An 18638-nucleotide genomic window follows, 5' to 3' on the forward strand; every position below is an offset into this window, starting at 1 on the left:
CACCTCATTCTCAGACAAAAGGGGATCATCCTCTGAAATGAAATTCAGTGATAGGGACAAATGTGGTTGGGGTCAAGGGGAACAATCCATATTAACTGCTCCCACATCTGAAAGGTTGTGGAGCACAATTCAAGTGATGAGGACATATACAGATGTTTGAAGTATATTGAAAATATATTCCTGCTAGGAAACAAAGCACAAACTAACCCATTCTCTGAAGCTGCAGTGACCTGAGGGAAAACAAATAGATCTTAAACCAATCTTTTTCTAACTCCTTTAATTCCTGTTTTGTAACGGTAAAGGTTTAGCAACCATTAAGAAGAAAACTCTTGGGATTTGTGTCTCTCCTCAAAGATCTTCAATGCCCAAGAGACAACCTGTACCAAACCAGGGTAAAGTCTAAAATGGGGCCCCATTTGAGCAGCGATCCACTTCCATTTTCTGAGGAAGATAATAAATAAGCTCAGGAGCATTTCACTACTTTATAAGAACTGACATTCTACATGCAATGCCTGATTAATTTGTCCCTGAATCAGATAAAGATTTCTGGTCAGAAATGGGTCAGGTTGACCAGAATTAGCAGTTCAGAAGAGAAACAGGGCAAGGAGGGTTGAGTGAAAAACTGCAGCATCACCAGGTATCAGTGCCATGCACCGAGTCCTCCTCCAGAGAATAACAAACTACTTGACAGTTACAAGATCACAATTTTCCACCTAACCTAGGAAAAAAATCCCCTTTTTCCTTAAAGAAATACTAATTTATCAATGTCCCGGGGAAAAAAAACCCACACCTGTCAGTCACAAACCCCATAGCAGTCTTTACCACATACCTTGGAAGACACCCTCCCAAGGAACGGGTACACAGAACGGATCCCTCTGCAACACCACACCGACATGCTGTGATAGCTACAACTGATCCCCCAGAGATAAATGCTACAAAAACGAGCCAAATTACAATGAGACTCTGTAGAGCAGGGCAACATAACATACAATTACTGTCACCTTGCCCTGAGGCATTTCACAGAGAGATGAAAAAAGATAGCTTGCATTTTAAGTATTTAACGGTTTTTCTTAAGAGGGTAAAAAGATCCTCATCTCCCTGGTCCTTCCAAAGCCAACAGCAATGCGCTGTACTAGTTACAAAGAGGAAAATGGAATGAAGGATCCTCGTGGTGAAGACCAGACAGCGATCTGGCTCCGTTTTGGAGTAACTTTGTGTGGTGTGGCAGCAGCAGGAATTGGTTCCCTAAAGAGCATCGTGGGGACCTTGAATGATCCCTGACACCATCCCCATGATGTCTGTCCCTTAAATCACACACCCAGAAACACCCCGTGGCCAAGGTGTGATAAAAAGGGTGGCAATCTGCTATTTCTGTCAGCTGGCAGAGACTCTGCAGCCCATTTCCCAAAATTAAAGGAAACCAAAGCTGCTCAGGTGTCTGGAAAGACCAAGCAGAGCTTCCCAAACTGGATCTGCTAAGAGCTCGTCTCTGCTTGGATGTGAAATCTTGTAGGACACACATATTGACACAATGTCTTAATAAAAATCTAATTTACTTGTTTCCCCTAAAAGAGCTGCAAATGCCTGTTCCCACCCAAACACCAAATGCTCAGTTAAGCTCTCCATTGGTACTTACTTCAGTCTTGTTCAATAATATCCCCAACATCATCTTAACAGTTGAGCAACCAACCATGAGAATGGTAGCACTCTTATTAGGCACTGCTTAAGCAAAACACAGTGGTTTTATATTTTTTTTATTATTTTTAATTATTAAAAAGGAACTTATCTCTATAGATAAAGATCATCCTGTCTAGACAACCGTCATAAAGCCTCTGCTATATACCAGTTCGCTTCATTACATGCACAGATTTATAAAAGCCTGTGTTTGAGAATATTAGGCAGATACAATACTACAATACTTTGTTCGCATCTACCTGAAATTAACGCCAAGCCAGGCTCTGCAGCACATGGCCAAAGCCCTGCAGATTTGAGTTCAAAGCCTGGGTTGACTGGGATTAAAACAACTTCATCTAGTTTTATTTGTGCCTCACTGGGACCTCTTGAACCTTGGTTCCTGGAGCACACATACTTTATTTAAAATACAAGGCATATACACAGACAGAGTTCTGCCCAATCCAACCAGTACCATACAGAAACACGGCATCAGGAAGAGCGCAAAGCAAGCAATTAAATGCTCACAGTGACGATCAAGCCATCATCAGCTGTCAAGTAAAAATGCTTGGGAAGGATACACCAGTTCATTTGGGAACCACATCACTATTGAGAGAAGTCAGAATTATATTGGGTGACCCTGGCACATAAACTCACCTCTGAGCATTTGGGATTGTTATCAACACTGCAATTCCAAAGTGGACCCAAGAAGTGCACACGAGCCAAACCCAACAGCAAGACGGGAAAAAAGAAAAAGAAAAGCACAAAAATCATGAAACACCACCCCCCCACCCCCCAATCTCTGATCCTTAAACCAATTTCCCCCATTTTTCAGGGAAGAGGGGGAGAATCAAAGTTTAAATTTGTGTTGCTGAGACACGCATCCCTCGAGTCCACAGGTGCTTACTTCACTGCTAAAGAATAAAACTCTTGCCAAAGTTATCACACTAAAAATGAACCTTGCCAGTTTATAATTGAACTGTTCTTTGGGAGATAGCTATAACTGCAAAGAGCCAGTTTGCGAAATAAACATTTGCAAACATGGTAACATTAGCATAGGTATCTGCTATTATTTCTTAAAAACAGGACTTTGTACTGCAGAGCTTGTCCCTACAGAGAAGATAAAAAAAAGAAAGAAAAAGAAATTTCTCCTTAAAGATGTGAAGATGAAGAACACAAAGCTCTGTGATACCTCGTAATGCAGTACCACCCTCCCTAAGAGCCATTTAATGGAGAAACAGACAAGAGGAATTAAAAGGACAATATTAACCAGAAAAATTAGATACTATTTCATCTCATTGTCTCAAATGGTGCCATTAGTGGCATTTAAAATAATGATAGCTCAAGATTAGTTTAATTGTGTTTCAAGCTATTCCAGGATGAGCTGATGAAGGGCAGGGATAAAGGAGATGTTCATCGTGGTGGGCACCGTCAGTACTGCCCATGACCCCCCCGGCATGCAGACCTGAACTTCCCGCACTAATTCCCTGTGACACCTCTAACTCAAGGGCTGGCTCCTCCCAGCTCCTTGGCCAAATTCGAACTGGATAATGAGATCATGCCTAAAGTGCTTATTTATTTCTGGAGTTTTAACCGGATACACATATACATTTTCCTTTCTGGATAGTCATGAACATTCCGGAGTTCTTTGCAGTACTTTCAGCCCATTTATTCCACAGCTGACTCAGTTGGGTCAATCCAATCCTATCATGTTCTAGTTCTACGCCAGCTAATCGTCCACAGATTTCTATCAACAGAAACAGTACAACTAAAAAGAAAACAGGATTTCATTCTCCTTCAAAATTAGATCATAAAATACTTACAAATCAACATTTTTGCCTCGATGTTTATTAATAATTCTGAAACTGCTCTACCCTCAAATCTATCAGCAAATTAATTCTTAGCTCACCACTTGCAAATTTCCTGCGAAATCCTATTATAATGTAGCCTTCAGATTTATAAAACGGAGTGCCGTATATCAAATAATTGATTCAGATTTGATTACCACGCTCTAAAACAACTTTTATCTCCAACCATCAGCTAAACCGCTATTATTATTGATTTCTATTTCCATATGGACACAAAGCACGAAGACACAAGAGAGTATTCTTTCCTTTTTATGGGGTGTGAAGTTTAGAGGCACAGACAGGAACCTGAGCTTCCACTTAACTATTGCAGTCTCCAAATGGTGACTCAGAGTCCTCTGGAAACTTCATGGATTATGTTATCAAGAAGTTTGGTTCCCAACAGACTCCTGTTTTGAGATGGTGTCAGTATCTCATGTTTTCCATTAGATTAATTGGAAAATGTGTCTAAAGCTGGTAAATCTCTTGAAGGGGTAAAAACCCTCATTCTCTATTAAATTCTACACGTTCACAATTTTTTATGTAATCAGACAACTAAAACACTAGTTTCTGCATAAATATTTTCATAACTTTGACAATTACTTCAAAATAGGAAATAAAACGCTCAACTTGACTGCGGGCTTATTTTCCTATTCATAACACATTCTTTCATTAAATATCTCTGAAAAAATCAAAAATTGATCCTTTGTGCAGTCACAGTTTCATACTCGCAATTAAACAGCAGATTTTGATGTACAGTAAGCACATCAGACAGGCAATTAATTGCCTTTATAGCACAAAGTATTCTGTTACAAACGTCTGTACCAAAAAAACCTGAACATTCCATTTCTGCCGAGCATTACTAAACCTATTAGAAACACAGCAGAACAGAGCATTTTCACTGTCCCTGTCTACCTCCAAATATCCTCCCAAGAATATATTTAGCCCGTGAACTAAAAAAAACATAAATGCTGAATCATCACAACATTCTGGATGATCTTCCTTTAACCTAATCAGCCCAAACGAGGAACAGTGCTGCTGAAAAGCGGGTGTTAATGTAGTAGAGGCATCATCATGCGCATCAGGTCCAGTGGATAAAAGGGCTCCGCGGTACATCACTCTACATGAAACGAAGCGTCAGTGATGAGCATCGGTTTCTGATTTTAAATATTAAAACAGGTCATGGGACTTCGCCCTTTCTAACCAGGACTGAAGAGACAATTTGAAAGGTTAATTAAATGACTGACATGTACGGGGGACACGGCGCAGTATCTGCAGAGTAAGGTCTGTCCATGGAAAGGTGGGGCTTTAAGTCTACGGATGGCATGGAGAGCAGGACCAAAGGTCACATCAACATAAGGACATCCAGGAAAGTTGAGAGAAATCAGCTAATGGTGAGTGCTTAATGTGCAGAACTCGCAGTACATTAAGCCCCAGTACGAATGCTCTCATGAGAGAGCACAGTCACTCTCCTGGGTTTTAGCTTTAAAGCTTTCTCCTGACTGTCAACATCTACACACCATTTAATGTGCTTTAACTTGTGCTGCACGCCCACCACGGAAGAACTTTCTGGAATTTCTGAAAGCAAACAAGGCTGGTGGTTTTACAGCATACATCTCACAACTGTTGTTTCTGTTTGCTCCACAGCTGAGCTTCTCCTTACAGAAGATTATCTGGTCGTAAAGGGATTGCTGGGCATACAGCAGATGCGATGGAAAGCAATTCGGCCCCACCAGCTCCGTCCTGAGAACTCTCTGCTGCCCAGTCTTCACAAGCATTAGCTTAAGAAATGAAATACAGTAAAATATAGCAGGACTTTTGTGTTTTACCCAACTCAGATACGAAAGTGGTGCACAGCAGCATATCTGAAGTCATGAACACTGACCAAGCTTCTTCATATCGGCACCTTTGTCCATGTAAAGCTCAAAAGGAACCTTCTCACTGACCCCAAAGGTACCCACGTCTCACCTGAGCAGCACTGAACTCTGAACATCCTTGTTCAACAATACAAGGAATACACCACAGTTTCCATTACAATTTGTACAAGTGTAAGTGGATTTAAAAACCAGGCAGTTCTGATACTCAGAACTTGGTTTTCCATAGAATTTATGTGCATGAATACACAAAACTCTTCCCTTATTGTATCTCCATATATACTATTGACTGATGTATAAGCACCCCCATGAACTTTTGTTAGATTTCTGCCTCACACACTTCAATATCACTTATTAAAACAAGAGTCAAGCTAGCATCTCCAAGAAGTTTTTTTCCTCCACTGTTTTCTCTAATTTTTCCCCTCTTTCTTTAAAGCAAGCTGGCCAAGAAACTGAAACCCACACAGAGAAGGCTGAGATTTCTCATCCTAGTCATTCAGCGGGGAAAAAGAAACCCATACATTTATTGCAAGCTTGGATTCCTACCACAACACCTTGAAGTGCTCAATAATTCCATTAAAGCTTTGCAGGTGAGAAATATAATCTGCCATACAGCTACTAAGATTTCTTTTATTGTGATACAGGTCACAGGAACAGTTCTTAGAAACAGTAAACAAAAAAATGCTCAAGGCATTAAAAAACAACATTTTTGAAAAAGACAAAAAAAAAGAATGAAATGTTGGAAACAATCATAATTATGTTTTAAAGAGAGGTTTTGATTGCTTAACCTAAGTCACCTAGGGCATAATGATTACCAAATTCATAACTCTTCCCCATCAGAGAGTAAAAGGAAAAGTCTTAATAATCTAAAAAATATTGCACTATCTTTCCCTGTTTGGAGTGAATCAATGATATTTATAGCCCTGGAGGTATTGAATTTCTTTTGTATCAAACACCAATAATAACGTACAATTGCATTATGGAAGTGTATCTCAAGAAAGCGAGCACTGTCTAAGATTACAAAAAAGAAGAAAGTAAAAACTCAGTAGTACCTGTGATCCCAAGAAAACATGCCAATCTCCCACCAGATGGAACAATCAAACAATCTCAGGTATTTGTAGTTCACCATATAAAAATGGGATGAAAAATGGAAACTAGTAACTATCAAGATGTTTTATTTAGTTTGACAGGAAACCTTGACAGCCTAACTCCACAATAAAAAATACTCTGAGGAAATTAGACCTGTTTTAAAAAAATATATATATATATATATATTTATATATATATATAAAGAAATGAAGAGAAGACAGCAGAAAGTTTGCACTGATTGTGAAATCCAAAGTAATTCAGAGAAACACGCATTCCCTAGAAGCAGAATGAGAAGGCGTGATTGGCAAAGAGAGGAGTGTCTGGCCTAATAACTCCATAGACCTTCAGCAGAACAACTTTTTGCCTGCAAGAAGAGCAAGTTCATCCTCTGGTTGCTCCCTGGCTTCACGCTCCCACCGATGAAGTGTCCTCAGGCATCATCCAGCAGTTACAGAGGGCACCTATGGGACTCATTAAAGTAATTAGAACTGCCTGAATGTCAGCAGCAGATGATGCCATGGAGGACAACATATCCCTACCCTATTGTTAATATGAGATGTTAATTTGTGAAATCTTTTGTGTTCTGCTTTCTACATTAACTATATAAAACAGAGTCAAAGAGAAAAGACTTATATCTCAGCAAGCAGGATACCAATACAGGCTTTGTCACCATGACATTGGCATCCAAGTGTCTGTATCTTTAAACTACTTGGCTTCTTCTTTCGCAGGACCCTTAAATACTTAGTAAGGCAGTCAATTGACTCAAATATTGGGAATTTAAATATGTGAGGAGTCAGACGTAGCTTGTTCCTTCTGAAAAATCAACATCTAACTTGAATCCTGTTTTCAAGGATGAAAATACCGGCGTAGGTGAAGGCTATCACAGGCACGATGTAAATTCTAGGTGGTGCTAAAACCAAGCTCAGAGCACCTGAGCCCGACCCCAGCCTGGGACTAGGAGCTGCCCTCCATCCTGGGGCAGCACACACCATGAAGCCCACCAGAGCTACTACTGCATTTGGAGACAACCAAGACAAGAACTATGTCAAGAGCTCGGAGAAGGAAAAAAAATCATATTTCGATGAAACAACAGATATCCGAGCACAGCTAAGCAGAACGTGCTGCTTATATTACCAATAACAATTAAAATAAATGTGCCCTGTGCACTCTGGATACCCAAGGAGACAGTGTTCTTGCTCCAAATTTTCTGGGTCAAAGCATAAAGCAAGCATATAAAAGGAAAATGGACATGAGAAATCAGTACTTCATGAGCTATAAGTAGTATTGCGGGTCTTCTAGAATAATAAATGATTATTGTGAAATTGTGAGAAGTCATTACGCTGTAAAGGAAAAAAGATCCTGGATATCAGAAAGGGCTAACACTTAAATCTATATGCAATATGAATTCATTTTGTTTCTCTTTATACTTTGCTATTCTTAGATAACAGCTTCATAAGACCTGATTTATTGTCCATATGTATCAAAATAGGAATGTGCTCTTAGGTTTCAAAGCATTAAATGAGATTTACTCCACAGTAACTTCATTCTGACTTAACCGAGGCAGGATTTTCCATGCCCGGCACTTCTGCCACAATAGAAAATCTCCTCCAAGAAATGCAGAGCTTAGTGAAAAAGTTACTATTACTAGTGTCTTCATACTTAATAATGACAGCCCAGGCCATCAAACGCAACTAGTCTGTGGCTGGAACTGTCTGGAGGAGATAATGGATTAAAGAAGTGGAACCAGCAAAGTACAGTGGAGGAGATGCAAGTGCCACCCTGAGTGTTGCTGAGGATGCCCAGCATCCCCAGTTGCACCATCATGGTCCAGTGACAGGGCAGGGGACAATGTCCACAAACTGAAACACAGGAAATTCCGCTTAAACATAAGAAGAAACTACAGCATCTCCACAGGTAACTTTCAGCCTCAACTGCTCCACAGCTCTGTGACCTCCAACACATCTGCTGTTCACCCACCTGAGTATTACTAGCACAACATTTAATAACTATATCCTTAGCTATCTATAAATTTTGAATCCAATTTAAGAGAATGATAAAACATTCTAGATTTTAATAGGTCATCACAGTGACAGTCTGGTCGATGCAACCCTGATTCATCACTCATATTGCATTCTTCTGTTCTCAGAAAATAAATCACGTCAAAATAACAGGGAAGTGTTTTATATCTTTTAACTGCTGTATTAAAAAAAAAAAAAAAAAGTTATTTCACACTACTTCTATGAAAGAATATATTCCCCATATTACAAAAATTTGGGAAAATCAAAGACAGCTTAAATGTGATTTTCCCAAGGCTACATACAGCTAGGATTAACTGACATCACATTCATGAAAAATAAATTAAAATAGCAACAATAGGAAATCCTCTACACAGCACACATTCCTGAAGTCCCTTACTAGCTTTGGCCACTCTTCAACAATTTACTTACAGCTGAAGGGAAAATTCATGTTCTTACTTTCGAATGTATATACAGTCCAGACTCTTTGTCTGCATTTCATGTCAGGTGCTATTCAGTACCTATTTGCTACTTGTTTCACTGCTCCACAAAGTTCCACCAATATTAAATTATGTGCAAATTGCTATAAAATTATGCAGTTGCAAGTAGAAACAATCTGTGTCCATCACTTCAAATACATGCAGTCGCAAAGAGATGTTGCTCCACGTAAGCAGCACTGTTCTGATTTCCTCTTTTTCAGCGTACTCAGGGATGGATCAGTCCTAACCACGAGATGCTCGAACAACAGCTGAATATTTTGATCCTGCACTGCTTATCAAAGCCTCTTTTTCTCCAAATGCCAACTCTGATAGTTGCATGTTTTGCATATTACAACAGGAGCCATCAATGTTTGACTTTATCCAACTATTTTCTTACTAATATTATTCTGAAGAGTTTATATAATAATGAACAGACTATTGGATATGTGCTCACTAATGGCTCATGCAGCCTCTGATAGAGGGGTTATCGCATCCATTAGGTAAGTTTCATGGGAATCTATAACATTCCCCTGAACTGTCACCAAAGAACAGGTTGCAAGGAAATGAGGTCTTCCCCAGGAGCATATTACAAAGGCAGGTTTTATGATATTAATGGAGGTCAGAGGCAAGGCTACTGTTCTCATTTATGAAGGGAAAACACTAGATCATAATGATGGCATGAGAATGGTGAAAATAATAAAGTCATTCCCCTGGTTCAGGCAAGATTAGCACATTTTGCCCAGTTAAGTCCTTTTCTCTATAGAAGTATTGCCTAAAGGTGCCTTTAAGTATGGACTTACAAGCAGCATTGAACTAGGTGTGTGTATCACATCAATTGCAGCAGGTGACTTTTTGCCTAAAAGTTATTAGGGATAGATTCCCCATTCAGAGCAGAAGATCGATTTGATGCTCATGGAACTTCTTGATGGAGAAGACATGGCTCATCAATTAGAGCAAACAACCCCAAAAGTAGACCCAAGCCTACGTAACAGTAAGCTTTAATTCCTGGCTTATATTAGGAAATTTTATATGGTACTCACATGCACAGTGACAGTTCAAGTTTCTTTTTGAGCTTGTAGATACAAGCACTGACCCATGTCTTTGAGGTCGTGTTAACCACTGTTAAATGCATACTTGTTACTGATGTTATTCTTTTCTAAATTACTTTAAGATAAAAGAAGCAAAGAAATAGCCATGTAGAATCAAACACGATTGCTTCCTATTAAACAGCCGTCAGTTCCACCAGACCTGCACCAACCTTGGCGCCAAGGCAGTCACACTTGGACACTTTTCCTTTAATAGCAGCATTCATGCCTGGGCAGCGCTGGAATCCTTTTGCTTTTGTTCTGATGCTATCTCAGTACCTGAATGAGCACTGTACATTATACTTAGTGTCTCCTTCCTCATACCTTCATTCAGTTTTGAATTAATACTTCTGTTGGTAGAGGAGTACAAGTATCTCAGTGAAGAATGGGTCCTTCCTTACAACACATGGCACACTCAAATGTGCTCCCACTTGAGTCTGAGAAAAAAAGAATGCAGATGTGTACAATATTTACAAAGCCTCTTGTAAAATTTCCCCACCCTCAAAGAACTGCCTAAAGGCCAATACCCAATGCCACCCTAGCTCAGAATTCCCAGTTGATATCAGCCAAAAGAGCCATTAGAAGAGTCAGGTCTTAAATTCAGAGCAAGTCAACCAGGTACCGCAGCAGCTTCAAGTTATACCGTAAGGTTTAGGAATTATGGTGAAATTAAATAGGTCAAAACCATTGTGCCTTAACCTAAAGCAGTACAGCTAGCAATGAGCAGCTGAAAACTCTTATTGAAGACAAATGAGGATTATTTTCCTAATTTAGAAGGGTCCTCCAACTGGCAGAAGTATCTGCAGTTGCCTGATCTCCATCACATCAGAGAAGTGGATAGGAGAGAACCCCAGTGTACTTCATACGTATACATTATTAATTTTTATCTAAAGGTATTCAGATTCGGAGGCTAGCATACTGGGGTTTCCCATTATGACAAGACAGAAAAAAGTCAGTCCCCTGAATGTTCTCCTTGGGCATTCGTTTCTGCGCCCCAAGAACGCACACTCTGCTCCCTTGGTGAACAGCCCTGCCAGCTGTCTGTGATCAAAGTTCCTCTTGCCTTTCCATGGGGATTTGGAAGCGTAACCTTTAGATGTAAAGTAGCGTTAAAGAAAAAAAAAAACACAACCCACACACAAACCCACATTGAAACCAAACCCCTTGTGTTTTGAAGACCTACAGTAACTTGAAAGACTTGCCTAATACATGCACCAAATCCTACATCTCCAGGTTTTAGCTTATTTAATTATGGAAAAATGTAAAACTGCATGACCTGGATGAAAGCATTACTCTTTTCTGATGCGTTCCCAAATTTTTGAAGCTGGGGACTTTGTTCTTAGCAAAACTACTTTGGTAACAATTCTGTCTCCACTGGATGAAAATCTGCGTCATGGAACTACCTGACCTAGTTTGGTTCCACTGTCTAGTTCCGCCCTAAAGAGATTCCTGATTAAACTCAGAGTCATTCCACACTACTTTTGACGGTTGAGGCATTCTAATCAGCTATCAGATCCTTAGCAAAGTCAGTACGAACATCTTGCAGCTCCTGTGCTAACTCAGACTGGTAGATTTATCAAGGACTATAGTTTCTAGAATTACACAAACCAATTAACCTTTGTCAGAATTATGCACTGCAGAGAACTAAATATAATAAAACATTTTAAAGTATTGTTTAATTCATTCTAAGAGTGGTTTCTCAGAGGTAATTAGGAACCAACATGCACTGAATCACAGCACGTTATTATGCTGCTCTGTGTTGCTCCACAAGGTTCAAATTTGATTCCCTCAGCACTGAAAAACTCTACCCAAACCCTGGCACTTGTTCCTCCTAGGTTAGCTAATTCTTCTGCAGATAAAGCTGGCAAAGAAGCACACAGGGCACACAGAACTCTAAAAAAAATAAATCCGCATCTTACAGAATTGTTCACTTCTATGCTGAGCATATGTATATATTTATGTGTACTCAAAACACTATGAATTTTTGGGTTAACAAAGCCTTTCAGAAAATGAAAATAAAGGTGGGTAGATAGAGAAGATGCACGTTTAACATAATATTGCCAATTTCTGAGTTTGTATACAAAGGCAAAGATGCTCAGGCATGACAGCATTCATAGGATTCTCCACATAAGAAGGATACACCTGGCAACAACAGATAAAATGTCTTATTAGCATTGCTTTGAGAACACTCTATTAATAAAAAACGTATACCTTACTTAATACCCAAAAGATTAAAACTATTGACCTTTAAAGTTTTCTCCTTCTGCGAATCTGAAAACATAACTTTAGAAAATATTGAAATATATTAAGGCTGCTCAAGCATGTTCAAACACCAGACTAACAACTCCTGGAGATCAGTAGGTGGACATTGGGTACAACTGACCACACGTGTATTACAAAGTCACACAGACGTGCAGAAGGAAGGCTGGAGCCTGATGAACCAAGCAGGTATTTAAGCCAAGAGTTCATTAAAACAATCTAAAGCATATATATATATGCTCACAGATGTCACCAGCAATGTCAGCAAACAGCCCAGAACAGATTTGCAAAAAAAGGTTACCTGATTTCCTCCTTTTAACAAGCAAATTGGCTAAATCACAGAGATGTTTCTGTGCCTTCCTAAAGGTCTATTAAACACATCGCTGTCCTTGAACAAAAAAAAGGTTTCACCACACTTCACCTCTGAGTCAAAAATCAAAAGTACTATTTGTATGAATTCAATACTGAATTGCAGAAAGCTGATTTGAATTTTAAGGTTTGATCCAAACTACTTCCCACATGCACAAAGCTACACATATCGCACTAACTACTATCAGTTACATGGCCACAGAATTTCAACTGTTGAAGAGACTATCTTGTTATAACAGTACGTTTTGTTTGTTTTCTTGCTGCTGATCAGCTATGAAGTAAAATTCCAGCAATCAAGTCTATTCGGCTTCCCAATGTCCTCCCCGCTCCACCCCAAAAACAAGAAAAAAAGAGGGGAATAATAAAAAGCTTCCAGCTGACCACCCAGGAGTATCTAATCTAACAGGAAAAGGTGAATCCTATATGACATGCATTTTTTGGTTGGGTTGATTGGAAGCCTGAGGGTGCCAGAAAGACAGACCAAAATCCCTAACAAACCTACAAAGTGAAAAACGCAACATCTGCCCATGGAAAGATAGGAAAAGCAGGGTCTAATACAGACTGACACATCATAACTAGTGTTTATGAATGTTGCCAGAACTATTGCCCTCTGAAATTCCTAAGTAAATTTCAGATTTCGTCTCTTAATCACTTCAGTATTCTGCTGTTGTGCAAATGTCTTGTCAAAAGGCATTACCACGACTTAAAAACTTTCAGTTTAGAGGAACGCTAGAGAAACTTAAATAACGTCTATGAAACATGGCACTTCTCATCTTAATTTTAAAACAGATTCTACTTTCATGATATGAGGCACTATGTTCTGTGCCCTCAAAATTTACACCACCTCCCAGGGCTGGAATAAGAAAGCATGTTGAATAATTCCTCTCTTATCACTTACTACTGAAGTGTAAAGTAAATCTGCTGCTGTTCAATAAAATTCCTCCTTGAAATCACAAGTCTCTCAGTTACTCTTTCTGTCTCGGTGGCATTGAGTATTCCAGGTCACCGCACAGGTTAAGTGAACAACCTCACAAATGCAGAAATAACACAAACTGAGATTGTTCCAATTTCCCCACAGTAGCACTTTAAGAAAGAAAATAATCAGATCTACCATCTCCTTCCAGATCCGCACTCCCTGCCTTTTATTTATTTAAGATTTTGGTGCTTATGGCCTCTTTAATATGACTGTATCTCCCTTGAGCATTCATTTCATAGCCAGCTGCTCCACCTGAGCATTCCTGTTGGAAAGGGCGCCCTTCTCTGAGAGCCATTCTGATCTCATCAGTTTTTGGTTAAAACTCCCTCTGATAATGGATTTGCTGAGTTCTGACACTCAATATGGTTTGGGGTTTGTACTTTTTACTTTTTCACCACTCCACTTTTTCCCCCCTCTGTATCTAAGTAGTTCATTAACCCCACATAACTGCCAATTAAGAGATTTTCTCCTCGAGAAGGAACATTCTCTCTATAAAACCCATTTAATTACAGAAAAATGCATAGCTTAAATATAACAACCTCCTCTCCTGTTAATTCAGCTGTGGTGAATTTTGCATGCTCTATTTTATCCCCTGGTTACAACATAAAGGAATTCTGAAAAATACTTTTTTTTTTTCTTCTTCCTTAATTATTTAAATGTTCCTGCAAATTGGGTAAATCCTGATGGTTTCAGTCCTTCGGGGATTATTCCCACAGAGATCAGAAAGCACAACTTCAGGAACTGCCACAGGTGTTTATTCTAAGAACATCTGTGGGTCCCATGACTACAGTAGCTGAATACTTACAAATACTTCAGATCTTTCTCCTAGATTCCCATATCAAAAAGGGTGCAAAATACAAGTATGTTTTAGACAGCTTTACCTATTCGGCGTAATTTGACCACAAGTAATGGCAGAAAGGAGTAGGGTTTTTTAACAAAGCAAAGCTAGTTTGGTTCTAAGAGCATGTTCACAACACTAAATAAGCTATGACTTCTCAGGTTTGCTTTCCGAGTCTGATTCTCAGCTGGTATAAATTGATAATGTAGTTCTTTTCATGTCTGCCTCTCCCTCTGCAGTGTTCTCTGCACAGGCCATGGCCATTGCACGTTCTTCTACCTGAAGAGCGAGCATCCCATTGGTAACATAAGATAAGCAGAGTAATTAAAACTCATAATTAGAGCTACGAGGTCTGGAAAGAAACGTATGCAGATCAACAGTTATCAAAATACAGCCTCCGACGGAAAAAAAGACGATACAATTTGAATGCATTTCTTCATAGGCAGCAGCGCTCATTACTGTGCCCTTTCACTGTATGAAGAAATACAAGGGACAGACAACAGAAACCATACAGCAGCGTAACAAACAGTATTAGATGCAATAACTTTCCTGCTAGGCAATATATGGAAAATAGACATCCCACTATTGCGCTGGCTGTTCATTTCCATAATTTTCCGGCTTTCAGTATCCATCTCCTGCGAACAGTCCCTTGTGCAATGACTCCTTTTCGCTGCTGCTACATTTGCCAGCAGGTAGGGAAAATTCAAAGAGCTGCTTGGTCAGCACCACCTCACTTGGAGACGAAGAAAATGAGCCGAACATACCTGCCCAGTGTGGTCCCTGTCAGACAGAGCCCTAAAGTAGCTCGTGAACTCAGGTTTCCTACAGAGCAATGCAAGACACAAATCACCAGGTGGCTCTATTATGTAGCAGTCATTACCAAAGAAATCCCAGCCTTACATAAACCTGGGCTTTCATGTAGTGTAACGCTGCACGATTATTTGAATAAAAATGCCCCGTTTCCCATGGAGACGGCTCCCCGCAGCTTACACCTTGCTGGGGACAAAAGAAACGATCTGGAGATGCTGTTAACCTCTGGAAAGATGCGAGAAAGGCTCAGCTTAGGAGAGAAATGTGGATGGTGGCAACAGCTAATAGTTCAGTGCAGAATCCATCATGGTTACCAGCAAACTCTGCCTTCAGGAAATTCATGTAGGGCATTTTCCTCTCCGAAGCCTGTAGTGGGATTGCTGAGAACTGACAGTTTGTACAATTCGAACGAGGACATCCTGCATTAAACCAAAACTATTAGTCATACAACATCTTCCCAGTCAGTTTATTGGCAATTGAAGAAATCTGTTTCATATTTTGGTAATCAGCTTTGAGTTCAATACACGTGCAGAAAGACAACAACTATGACTGTATTTTATAAGTTTAACTACCCTAGGCTTGGAGCTTCTACAAAATTATAGATGCACATAAAAAAAAAAGTTCCTAGTCTTACATTCCCATTACAAAGGAACGTATTTTCAAGCACATTATCTCTCTCCTGTGGACCCAGTCACTAAAATTTGCAGCAAAAGCACCTGGATTTACAGCCCCAGACTACTTGAGGGACAAGTAGGGAAGTACAAATGCAAGCAAATGATTTCAAAACTGGCACCAGAACTAACTTTTTATACTGCTATTTACCTATTAAAGTGACTGTGATGACTGTCAGTGCATAGAGCTGAACATCTACGTAAGCCTCTACTTGGTCAGGACTTCACCAACATTTGCTAGAGTAGCTGCCATAATTAATGTCAAGAAATTTAGAAAGGACAAGATTATGCACAGCTAAGTACTTTTTTTTCAGGCTATAAAAGACCAACTTTATACATAAGAAAAAACCACCCCTGGGTATTTTCAGATGTACTCCATCCAAGCCACTTGGCAAACATTAATCAGGTAAGCCCATTTTCCAACAATCAGTAGGTGCCCCGATGTAACACAGAAACCACTCAAACTATAAAGAAAACCTCCAAGGGCCAGAGATTAAATTCTGTTTGCCTTAGGTCAAAAGATCCACCTCAGTCCCCAGCGAGCCCCGCTTACATCACACAGCCATTGCACAATTCAGCAAAATCGGCAGCCAAAGGAGAAGTCCTCAACGCCGGAACACCAGAGGGATTATAATTCAGAAGTGAGATGCTTTAGCTCAGCTACATTAAGGAATTTTCTTCTTCATTTGCATCTGCCTATAGCCAGATTCTACAAACCTGACGCATTACACCGGTATCCAGGAATTGCATGTAACAAGAAAACACCAGATCCATGAAATCTATCATTCCATCCTCTTTTACGCCAAAGGATCCTTCTCAGAGCAAAACATGAGATGTATTTCACGGGAAGGTCAGGTATCCAAGTGACTTTCTTGGATTACCACCCAAGTTATAATCTTGCCCTAGATGTATAAGATACAAAGTACCTATATTCTTTCATGTTAAAGTGACAATTTAATTACACTGCATATTTTAATATACTCTATTTGGTTTTTAGCTAAGTTGACTGTATTTCTTGATTTCTTTGCAATATTTAGTCATTTAATATAAATTGACATGGTTAATTCTCAAAGTTTCATTTGCATATCTCCATTTCCAGGCTTAATATATACTCCAAATTTAATGGACACTTGCAGATATAAAGACACTCCCATATACAGAAGACAGAAATCGAACATCCAATGCAGATGCCAATGTACCAACACAAGAACTAGCACCACAGCAGCAAAACAAAACCAATACAATTGTCAGAAGAAAATCACCATATTAAAATTTGCACCAGCACTGCCCAGACAAGATCCAACACTTGCAGGTTTATGGGTATTAAAAAATTCAGACCACACATTATGACAGAAGTCTTCATTTTGTATGCAAGTGTTTCTACTGGAAAAATGCATCTGTATGTAAGAAGTGGTGTCAATTTTGATACACGTGCTTTGTAAGAACATAAAACGAAAATGCACTGTGCTTGCTCTGCCCTGTAACACCTGTTAATGCTCCCATCTCAGCTGTTATGAAAATCAAGCCCAGAGAAATAACCAATGATTTCCAAACCTTCACTTGAATATAAAATAGTGTTTCCTTAATTTTACAGTGTAGTTTCTTGGATGTTTTCCTTGAACAACATGATAAGAATAATGATCCTACCAATGAAGAGCCCTTGTAATAACTGACTTTTACAGTTCAGAAAGCACCTGATGTTCATGTTGGCATTTAAACATCATCAGAAGCTGTTCATAGCCACATTTGTTATCCCTATAAGAGCACTAGTCTTTAAATATTTTTATTTTTATGCAAAGATGTGAAAAGAAACTAGAATCAACTCAAAGAAATCACGATGAGGATCAGCACAAATACCCACAGTACACGAATCTACAGTATCCACTTGCTCATTTATTAGTTGCTACTCCAGCATTTCAGGCACTGCTCAAATTAAATCACCCCCTTGATTGTCTTCTATGCTGAATAATGGCTAGAGCCTCCAGCAGGGATCTGATCATGGGTTTCTGACAGCCACCTGTGCTGCACCTTTACTTCACACACTTAGCTAAAATTGTTTAAACAGTGGCTATACTCCAAACATTTTTTCTGGTTCACTTTGACTTTATGGCCCCAAACCACCCAACGTTAATTTTTAAGAAAAGGAACCCTACAGTTTTTTCATACTTGGCTCTCTCTGTGGCACCCCAGTAAAATGATCTCAGTCCACATTACGTTGTCTGCTCATATTACTACCTTAACCATTGTTCGTTCTCTCCTGTATCTGTTCACATAAGCTCCAAGGGATGTGCTCTCACACACACAGCTGCGTGGAGACCCCTGAGGAACATCACTGTGGCCAAGGTCCAACTGCATTGGGAACCTCCAAACTACAAATGTGGGCAACAGCTTGACCATGTGAGCTGGCTCGTACATGTTGGCAAGCTCAGTTGCTTTAGCTTAGTAAAGAAATAAAGTCAACATCTCCATTTGTAATGATGCAAGCATGTCTTCTCCTGAACAGAGCCCTGACAGAGGCTCTACTGGTTGCCTCTTATGGTCAAGGTAACATTCCTTACCTTAGGAATCTCACCTGCAGGGGAGCAAGCAGGAGTTTTTTGCAATTAAAAAAATAAAAGCCTGAAATTAAGGTTTAATAAATATAATTCACACTGCCTA

At 39.5% G+C, this 18638-nt stretch overlaps 1 protein-coding gene across 2 annotated transcripts in view; it reads right to left on the reverse strand.

Annotated features, from left to right (window-relative positions):
• The window catches only part of CDH4 (cadherin 4), a 432434-nt gene that overhangs the window by 320664 nt on the left and 93132 nt on the right, over nucleotides 1-18638 (reverse strand). The window lies entirely within an intron of this gene.

Source organism: Columba livia, chromosome 16 (assembly GCF_036013475.1).
Source record: "Columba livia isolate bColLiv1 breed racing homer chromosome 16, bColLiv1.pat.W.v2, whole genome shotgun sequence".
Taxonomy (NCBI): domain Eukaryota; kingdom Metazoa; phylum Chordata; class Aves; order Columbiformes; family Columbidae; genus Columba; species Columba livia.